Source organism: Podarcis filfolensis (genome assembly GCF_964270895.1).
Source record: "Podarcis filfolensis genome assembly, chromosome: 2".
NCBI classification, from domain to species: Eukaryota; Metazoa; Chordata; class Lepidosauria; order Squamata; family Lacertidae; genus Podarcis; species Podarcis filfolensis.
In genome coordinates this window covers 17,384,394-17,392,917 of record NC_139605.1, presented here as the reverse complement: position 1 = coordinate 17,392,917, position 8,524 = coordinate 17,384,394, and the positions used below count along the sequence as shown (strand labels likewise).

Genomic DNA, 8,524 nt, shown 5'->3' with positions numbered 1-8,524 from the left:
CATCTGACTGGAGTGAGCCAGCAGTAAATCACACTGAGCAAGTTGGAATTAACTCTTTACTAGCAAAAACAAGATCTGTGGAGAAGTACCAGGCCTAATGAGCACAGAAACTCATCTCCAGTGGGTCTTGCTCCCATGAAGCAATTGCCAAGTCTCCTCATAGCTGCCTAACTCCCCTCCTTACCAGGGTTCCCCCCCCCCAAGCAATCTGAGACTGTGCCTGGGTGAAGCTAACTTCTTCTCTGCCCTTGTCATACCTCTCCTGGTTATGTGAAACCAGCAGGAAGGGGAGCTCATCACAGCAGGTGAGGGAGACACCCATGCCTCTTCACCAGCCAGACTCATCTCTACCTCGTGGTCTCCCTCCTTTCTTGCTTCAGCTCCTGTCTCTGATTCTGGACTTCTCTCTGCTACAGGCTCCTCTGAGTCACTAAGCCCTGCTACCTCTTCAGCTACCAACACCTCCTCCCAGTCTTCTCCCTCTTGTCCCTTTGACCACTCAGTGTTGTCCCACCACCAATCCCCAAGCTCTGAGATGCTTCCTTCCACCATTCCTCAACTTCAAACCAGTCCATGACAGCATTTTACTATGGCTGATCATGTCATGGGAACCAAGAGTGTTGTATTACTGCTGGTGGGAGCAGCTTCAGTCTCACAGAACCAGTTTGGCACTGTTTCCCCTCTCCCCACCCTGCAACGTTGGCCTTACAGTGGATCTTTGGGAAGGAAGATTGATTGTGGGTGACAAAAATGAAAGGGGAGCTTTGTACATTTGAACAGTGCCATATAAGTGATCAATGAGGACTTTTTAAATTAAAATATACTGCAGAGCTCCGAATGAAGTTGGGAGACATTGGGCTTAAGTTCTCTTCATCAGTCTTCTTAGAGCTTTGTGCACCTCTTTGTTCCTCAGGGTATAAATGAGTGGATTAAGCATAGTGGTAACAAATGTATAGAAAAGGGAGGCCATCTTGGCTTGGTCATGGGCATTGTTGGACGGGGGCTGGAGGTAAGTGAAAAGGGCTGTTCCAAAAAAGAGAGACACGACGGTCAAGTGGGAAGCACAGGTGTTGAAGGCCTTCCGCCTGCCCTCAGCTGAGCGGATCCTTAACACAGCAGCCACAATGAAGCTATAAGAGACCATAATGAGGCCTACGGGTGCTACAAGGAACAGCACACTGGACGTAAAGAGCACAGCCTCAGTGAGCGAGGTGTCAGCGCAGGCCAGTTTGATTAAGGCAGGCACCTCACAGAAAAAATTGTCTATTCGGTTCTCTCCACACCGTGGGAGCCGAAGAGTCATCACTGTCTCCATCACTGGGTTGCAAAAGCCACTAACCCAGGCAGCCGTCGCCATTTTGTAGCATACAGAGTGGCTCATAATGGTAGTATAGCGCAGCGGGTGGCAGACGGCAGCATAGCGGTCGTAGGCCATGACAACCAAAAGAACACATTCTGTGGAGCCCAGAGCAAGGAAGATGTAGAGCTGGGCCACACAGCCACCATAACTGATGGTCTTGCTTTTCCTCCAGAAGTTCACCAGCATCTGCGGGCCCACACTAGTGGTGAAGCACAGATCAAGGACAGAGAGATTGGTGAGGAAGAAATACATGGGGGTGTGGAGATGGGGGTCCAGCCGCGACACCACAATGATGGTTGTATTACCCAGCAAGGTAATCGTGTAGCACACCAGGACAAGACCAAAGAGCAACATCTCCAAGCGTGGGCGGTCAGCCACTCCCAGTAAAATGAATTCTCCTTCATAGCTCTGATTACCTTCTTCCCACAATGCTTCCCTGTACATTATCTAGAAAAGGAAGAAACAAAAATAGGAAAGTTCCTACTCAAAATGGAGCTGGAATAAACAGTTGGCACAAAAGCAATAGTGGCATGGTTGTAGGACTGTGATTCTTATTCTTGGACATGAGACTAGTCCCCATTCTCCAAGTCCAAGCTCCAGTTAAGTGTAATCTCTACCCAAACTGCTTCTGAATCTTTGCAGTATGAATATATACCAGGAACCATGTGTACAAGAAAACATTCCAGTGTTTACATGACTTAACATTTAGCCCTCCAGATGTTGCTGAAGCACAATTCTGTTTAGCTCCAGCAAGCATGACCAAAAACCTGGGATGATGGGAGTTGTAGTTCACCAAAATCTGGAGGGCCAAAGGTAATCTACTATTTTTTTAAAAAACACAACATTTAAACCAGATGATTGTCAGAATAATAGGGTGCAGACTTGTATGCAGTTTTATACACATTACTTGACTGGAGTGCTGCGCTGTGTGAATTTCAAAGAATGGCCATGTTTAGGTTAGCATATTTATTTCAGAAGGAGCAAATTACGTAACTTCATTTTAAATTAGAACCTCAGTCAAATGTCTCCTCCATCCCCGGGCAATACACATTTAATCAACATGAAGACATGGTGTAGCATTGCTTTCAACAGTATTGGTGCATGCCCCCTGAATATTCAAACGGTCCCAGATGCTTACCCAGGGTTCTGAGGGACAGCGGAGACGGTGGTGTCTTTAAGAGAGATGGTTTCTTTGCACATATATACCACCTGGGCCTATGATGGAGGGGTTGGCAGCATTGCACTCCAAGAGGGTCTTTCTTCTCCCATAGCCACAGCCTTGGATTCCAGTAGAAATCAGGTATGACTCTCCCTCTGTCTTTCTAGCCTGTAGCTTTTTCTCCAGCTTCTAGCTCTCCTAACTCAATTCTGCACTCTGGCCTTGGTCTTCCTGGCTAGCAGGTAGTTGAGGAAGGGAGGCCCACCCATTTGCACAGAGCTGTTGTTACTTTAAATCATACTTAGCGGGCCATTACCAGGCTGGTCTAGCTAGTCCAAGAACTGAATCCATGCTGAATCCGGGAATTAGAAGGGGCCCAGGCATACAGCCTGTCCCCCCTCAAACTCATAACAGTATTTTCATAGAATCGTAGAACTGCAGTGTTGGAAGGGACCCCTGTGGGATGTGAAGGGACAGTCAAGTGCAACATTCCGACAGAGGACTAATGACCTCCATCTTCTAACCGGTCGCTGTGACAACCAGTTTGGCGGTTGCTGGGAGTTTTGAGAGATAACTGCTCAGTTGCATGACTTGATTATTGCTACAGCAAATGAAAAAGACTATGCACAGCTTGTAAAACATCTTAGCAAAGAAGTGGAGGTCAAGGAAGTGGGAGACACTCAGTACTACCTCGGGATTCAAGTTGAAAGAGAAGAAGACAGCTCGTTTCTTCCCAACCAAAGGCAGAAGATCCATGAACTAATTGAAAGCATGCAGATGCAAGCTGAAAACACAGTTGCTACACCCATGACCACTGACTTCTTAAAGAATCAGCAGAGTTCAAACCCATTGCCAGACAACAATATCGGTCAATGATTGGTAAACCTTTGTATTCAGGTACCACATGTAGACCTGACATAGCCAATGCTGTAGGGATACTTAGTAGAAAAGTAAATGCCCCCACTATGATTGGGCAGGAGTTTAAAGGGTCGTGCAGTATCTAAAGGGTACTATATATTCTAAGTTAAGGTTACCAGCTGTCAGTAATCCTAGTTTGATTGGGTATACTGAGGCAGATTGGGCTGATGGATATGTGTTTATGTTTGGGGATGGACCTGTTTCATGGGGTAGTTACAAACAGAACTGTGTAGCATTATCTTCCACAGAAGCAGAGTATGTTGCAGCTACAAAAGCATGCAGAGAGGGGGAGAGTGGCAAGGGAGACAGCTCAAAGCAGGAGACAGGGATGTGGAATCTCATATGTTTGGAGACATCTGCATAATGATCAGTGCAAAAGGTGGAAGAAAAAGGGAAATGCTCCCCCCCAAAAAAACTCTTACTTGGGTTGGCTTGCCTAATTCAGTCCAGCGCCTGGGCCCTTCTGTCTCAGCACTGTGTCCCAGAGTATCTGTTAGTACCTGCACATCTACATGACCGTAGTAGCACGGTCTCTCTCAAAAGGGGCATTCTGGAGTCAGGAGAACTGATTTTATGATGTTATCCAGCAGGGAGGTAGTGGAGGAAGTTGCTCTCCACCTCCATCTTCAGCAGCTCCCTGAAGAACCATCATGGAGCCGCAGATGGAACAGAACTCAGACTCAATAATTAGGGGGAAATTTTACAAAGGCTCAAAGGACTCTCCTCCTACTCGCTTGCATAATGTCCTCCGGAGGCTGTGACTTGCACAAGGGAAAGCATGGAAAGAAAAATACTACTTAACTCCTTAGGGAGCAAAAGTCTTTGAATTAACTAGCTATGTGGGAATAGGCAAGGTGAGGGTCAATACTTCCATAGAGTGTATAAGGTCCAAGCCCACCAAAGGGAATCTCATTGCAGACCTTCCTGTAGACCCATTCGACCCGTTGCCAGTCCAAGAAGGGGGATTCTCCAGCAACAGATGGGGCCATAAGATCTTGTCTGTCTCCTCTTCCTTCGTTCTTTATTTTTCTCATCCTGTTAATAAAACCCATTAAAGAGCAATTTTGATGGTCTTTGTTGTCCATCTGAATCTTAGAGGTCCGCTGTCTTTGGCAGAACACCAGCCTTTTTTGAGTTAATGCATCTGACTGGAGTGAGCCAGCAGTAAATCACACTGAGCAAATTGGAGTTAACTAGCAAAAACAGAATCTGTAGAGGAGTGTCAGACCTAATGAGCACAGCAACTCATCTCCAGCAGGTCTTGCCCCCATGAAGCAATTGCCAAGTCTCCCCATAGCTGCCTAAGTCCCCTCCTCACCAGGGTTACCCCCCCCCCAAATAAATCTGAGACTGCGCCTGGGTGAAGCTAACTTCTCCTCCCTTTTCACGCCTCTCCTTGTTATAGGAGACCAGCAGGGAGGGGAGCTCATCACAGCAGGTGAGGGAGACACCCATGCCTCTTCACCAGCCAGACTCATCTCTACCTCGTGGTCTCCCTCCTTTCTTGCTTCAGCTCCTGTCTCTGATTCTGGACTTCTCTCTGCTACAGGCTCCTCTGAGTCACTAAGCCCTGCTACCTCTTCAGCTTCCAACACCTCCTCCCAGTCTTCTGCCTCTTCTCCCTTTGACCACTCAGTGTTGTCCCACCACCAATCCCCAAGCTCTGAGCTGCTTCCTCCCACCATTCCTCAACTTCAAACCAGTCCATGACAGCATTTTACTATGGCTGATCATGTCCGGGGAACCAAGAGTGTTGTATTACTGCTGGTGGGAGCAGCTTCAGTACCGCAGGAACAGTTTGGCACTGTTTCCCCTCTCCCCACCCTGCAACGTTGGCCTTACAGTGGATCTTTGGGAAGGAAGATTGATCCTCCATTTTTATTCCCATCTACCTAATGGTCAAATTAATGACAGTCAAACTGAAAGAAAAAAATAAAGCTTTAGGCAAGTGAAGAGTGCCACAAAAGTGATCAAAGAGGGTTTTTAATTATTATTAAAAGATGCTATAAACATGCACAGCCATTGTGTTGAGGCTTTAAATATCAGTTGACAAGATCCAAAAGTAAGGAGTGTACTTAGGTCTTGCTTCTTGCTAGACATCTTATTGGTCATTGTGAAAACAGGATACTAGACTTAGGGTTGCCATATTTCAAGAGGGAAAAACTACAGACACAAAAATCTGTTGAGCTTTATTAGGGCAATCACCCAATAGCACCTCTGCTGCCACTGAGCCCTAGTCACCCATGCCACAGCCAGGGGAAGCCAGTGCCAGGGCCTGAGCTTGAACCAGAGTCACCCGTGCACATTTTTTCTTTAAAAAAACCCCAAATCCAGGACATTTGCTTTAAAATATAAAATCCCGCCCCAGGATGGGCATGTAGGACCCCCAAAAGAGGGCATGTCTGCGAATTCCCAGACATATGGCAACGGTGGTCTAGATAGGATTTTGGCTTGATCCAGTTGGCTCACCTTAAGCAACTTGTAGTCGACCTTCGGGAATTACCATTATAATAACGCTGAAAGTAGCCTAATTCATTGGATTATTCTGTGGGAGACGAAAATGAAAGGGGAGCTTTGTACATTTGAACAGTGCCATATAAGTGATCAATGAGGACTTTTTTATTAAAATATACTGCAGAGCTCCGAATGAAGTTGGGAGACATTGGGCTTAAGTTCTCTTCATCAATCTTCTTAGAGCTTTGTGCACCTCTTTGTTCCTCAGGGTATAAATGAGTGGATTAAGCATAGTGGTAACAAATGTATAGAAAAGGGAGGCCATCTTGGCTTGGTCACGAACATTGTTGGACGGGCGTTGGAGGTAAGTGAAAAGGGCTGTTCCAAAAAAGAGAGACACGACAGTCAAGTGGGAAGCACAGGTGTTGAAGGCCTTCCGCCTGCCCTCAGCTGAGCGGATCCTTAACACAGCAGCCACAATGAAGCTATAAGAGACGACAATGAGGCCTAGAGGTGTTACAAGGAACAGCACACTGGAAATAAAGAGCACATTTTCAGTGAACGTGGTGTCAACACAGGCCAGTTTGATTAAGGCGGGCACCTCACAGAAAAAATTGTCTATTCGGTTCTCTCCACACCGTGGGAGCCGAAGAGTCATCACTGTTATTATCACTGGATTGCAAAGGCCACTAACCCAGGCAACAGCAGCCATTTTGTAGCATACAGAGTGGTTCATAATGGTAGTGTAGCGCAGTGGGTGGCAGACAGCAGCATAGCGGTCATAAGCCATGGAAACCAAAATAATACATTCTGTGGAGCCCAAAGCAAGGTAGATGTAGAGCTGGGCCACACAGGCACCGTAACTGATGGTCTTCCTTTCCCGCCAGAAGTTCACCAACATCTGAGGGCCCACACTGGTGGTGAAGCAAAGATCAATGATAGAGAGATTGGTGAGGAAAAAATACATGGGGGTGTGGAGATGGGGGTCCAGCCATGACACCACAATGATGGTTGTATTACCCAGCCAGGTAATCGTGTAGCAGGTCAGGACAAGACCAAAGAGCAACATCTCCAAGTGTGGGCGGTCAGCCACTCCCAGTAAAATGAATTCTCCTTCATAGCTCTGATTACCTTCTTCCCACAATCCTTCCCTGTACATTATCTAGAAAAGGAAGAAACAAAAATAGCAAAATACCTACTGAAAATGGAGCTGGAATAAACAGTTGGCACAAAAGCAATAGTGGCATGGTTGCAAGACTGTGATCACCCAATGATTCTCATTCTTGGACATGAAACTCGTCCCCGTTCTCCAAATCCAAGCTCCAGTTAAGTATACTCTCTACCCAAACTGCTTCTGAATCTATGCAGTATGAATATGAACCAGGACCATGTGTACAACGAGAAAACCGTCTCATTTTTACATAGCTTAATGTAGGGATGGGGAACATTCAGCCCTTCAGATGTTGCTGAAGCGCAATTCTTTTCAGCCCCAGCAAGCATGGCCAAATACTGGGATGATGGGAGTTGTAGTTCACCAACATCTGGAGGGCCAAAGGTAATCTGCTATTTTTTGAAAAACAACAACACAACAACATTTAAACCAGATGATTGTCAGAAGACTAGGGTGCAGACTTATATGCAGTTTTATACACATTACTTGGCTGGAGTGCTGTGCTGTGTAAATTTCAAAGAATGGCCGTGTTTAGGTTAGCATATTTATTTCAGAAGGAGCAAATTACGTAACTTCATTTTAAATTAGAACCTCAATCAAATGTCTCCTCCATCCCCGGGCGATACACATTTAATCAACATGAAGACATGGTGTAGCTTTGCTTTCAACAGTATTGGTCCATGCCCCCTGAATATTCAAACGGTCCCAGATGCTTACCCAGGGTTCTGAGGGACAGCGGAGACGGTGGTGTCTTTAAGAGAGATGGTTTATTTGCACATATATACCACCTGGGCCTATGATGGAGGGGTTGGCAGTATTACACTCCAAGAGGGTCTTTCTTCTCCCATAGCCACAGCCTTGGATTCCAGTAGAAATCAGGTATGACTCTCCCTCTGTCTTTCTAGCCTCTAGCTTTTTCTCCAGCTTCTAGCTCTCCTAACTCAATTCTGCACTCTGGCCCTGGTCTTCCTGGCTAGCAGGCAGTTTAGGGAGGGAGGCCCACCCATTTGCACAGAGCCACTTCCTTTGTTACCTTAAATCATACTTAGCGGGCCATTACCAGGCTGGTCTAGCTAGTCCAAGAACTGAATCCATGCTGGATCCAGGAATTAGAAGGGGTAGTGCTGTGGGTTAAACCACAGAGCCTAGGGCTTGCCGATCAGAAGGTCGGCGGTTCGAATCCCCGTGACGGGGTGAGCTCCCGTTGCTCGGTCCCTGCTCCTGCCAATCTAGCAGTTCGAAAGCACGAAGTGCAAGTAGATAAATAGGTACCACTCCGACAGGAAGGTAAACAGTGTTTCCGTGTGCTGCTCTTGTTTGCCAGAAGCGGCTTAGTCATGCTGTCTGTGGACAAAACAACGGCTCCATCGGCCAATAAAGCAAGATGAGCGCCGCCACCCCAGAGTCATCCGTGACTGGACCTAATGGTCAGGGGTCCCTTTAACTTTACCTTACCAGGCTG

At 46.7% G+C, this 8,524-nt stretch overlaps 2 pseudogenes across 2 annotated transcripts; both read right to left on the bottom strand.

The window, feature by feature from the left end:
* Positions 1 to 837: 837 nt before the first annotated feature.
* LOC310757329 (olfactory receptor 2G3-like) lies at positions 838 to 2,983 on the bottom strand (annotated as a pseudogene). Its single transcript has 2 exons — positions 2,499 to 2,983; positions 838 to 1,807 (listed from the first exon to the last, which is right to left on the bottom strand). The product of its transcript is annotated as an olfactory receptor 2G3-like (transcript).
* A 2,890-nt stretch (positions 2,984 to 5,873) lies between these two features.
* Positions 5,874 to 7,841, bottom strand: LOC310757330 (olfactory receptor 2G3-like; annotated as a pseudogene). Its single transcript has 2 exons — positions 7,780 to 7,841; positions 5,874 to 7,053 (listed from the first exon to the last, which is right to left on the bottom strand). The product of its transcript is annotated as an olfactory receptor 2G3-like (transcript).
* Positions 7,842 to 8,524: the final 683 nt, after the last annotated feature.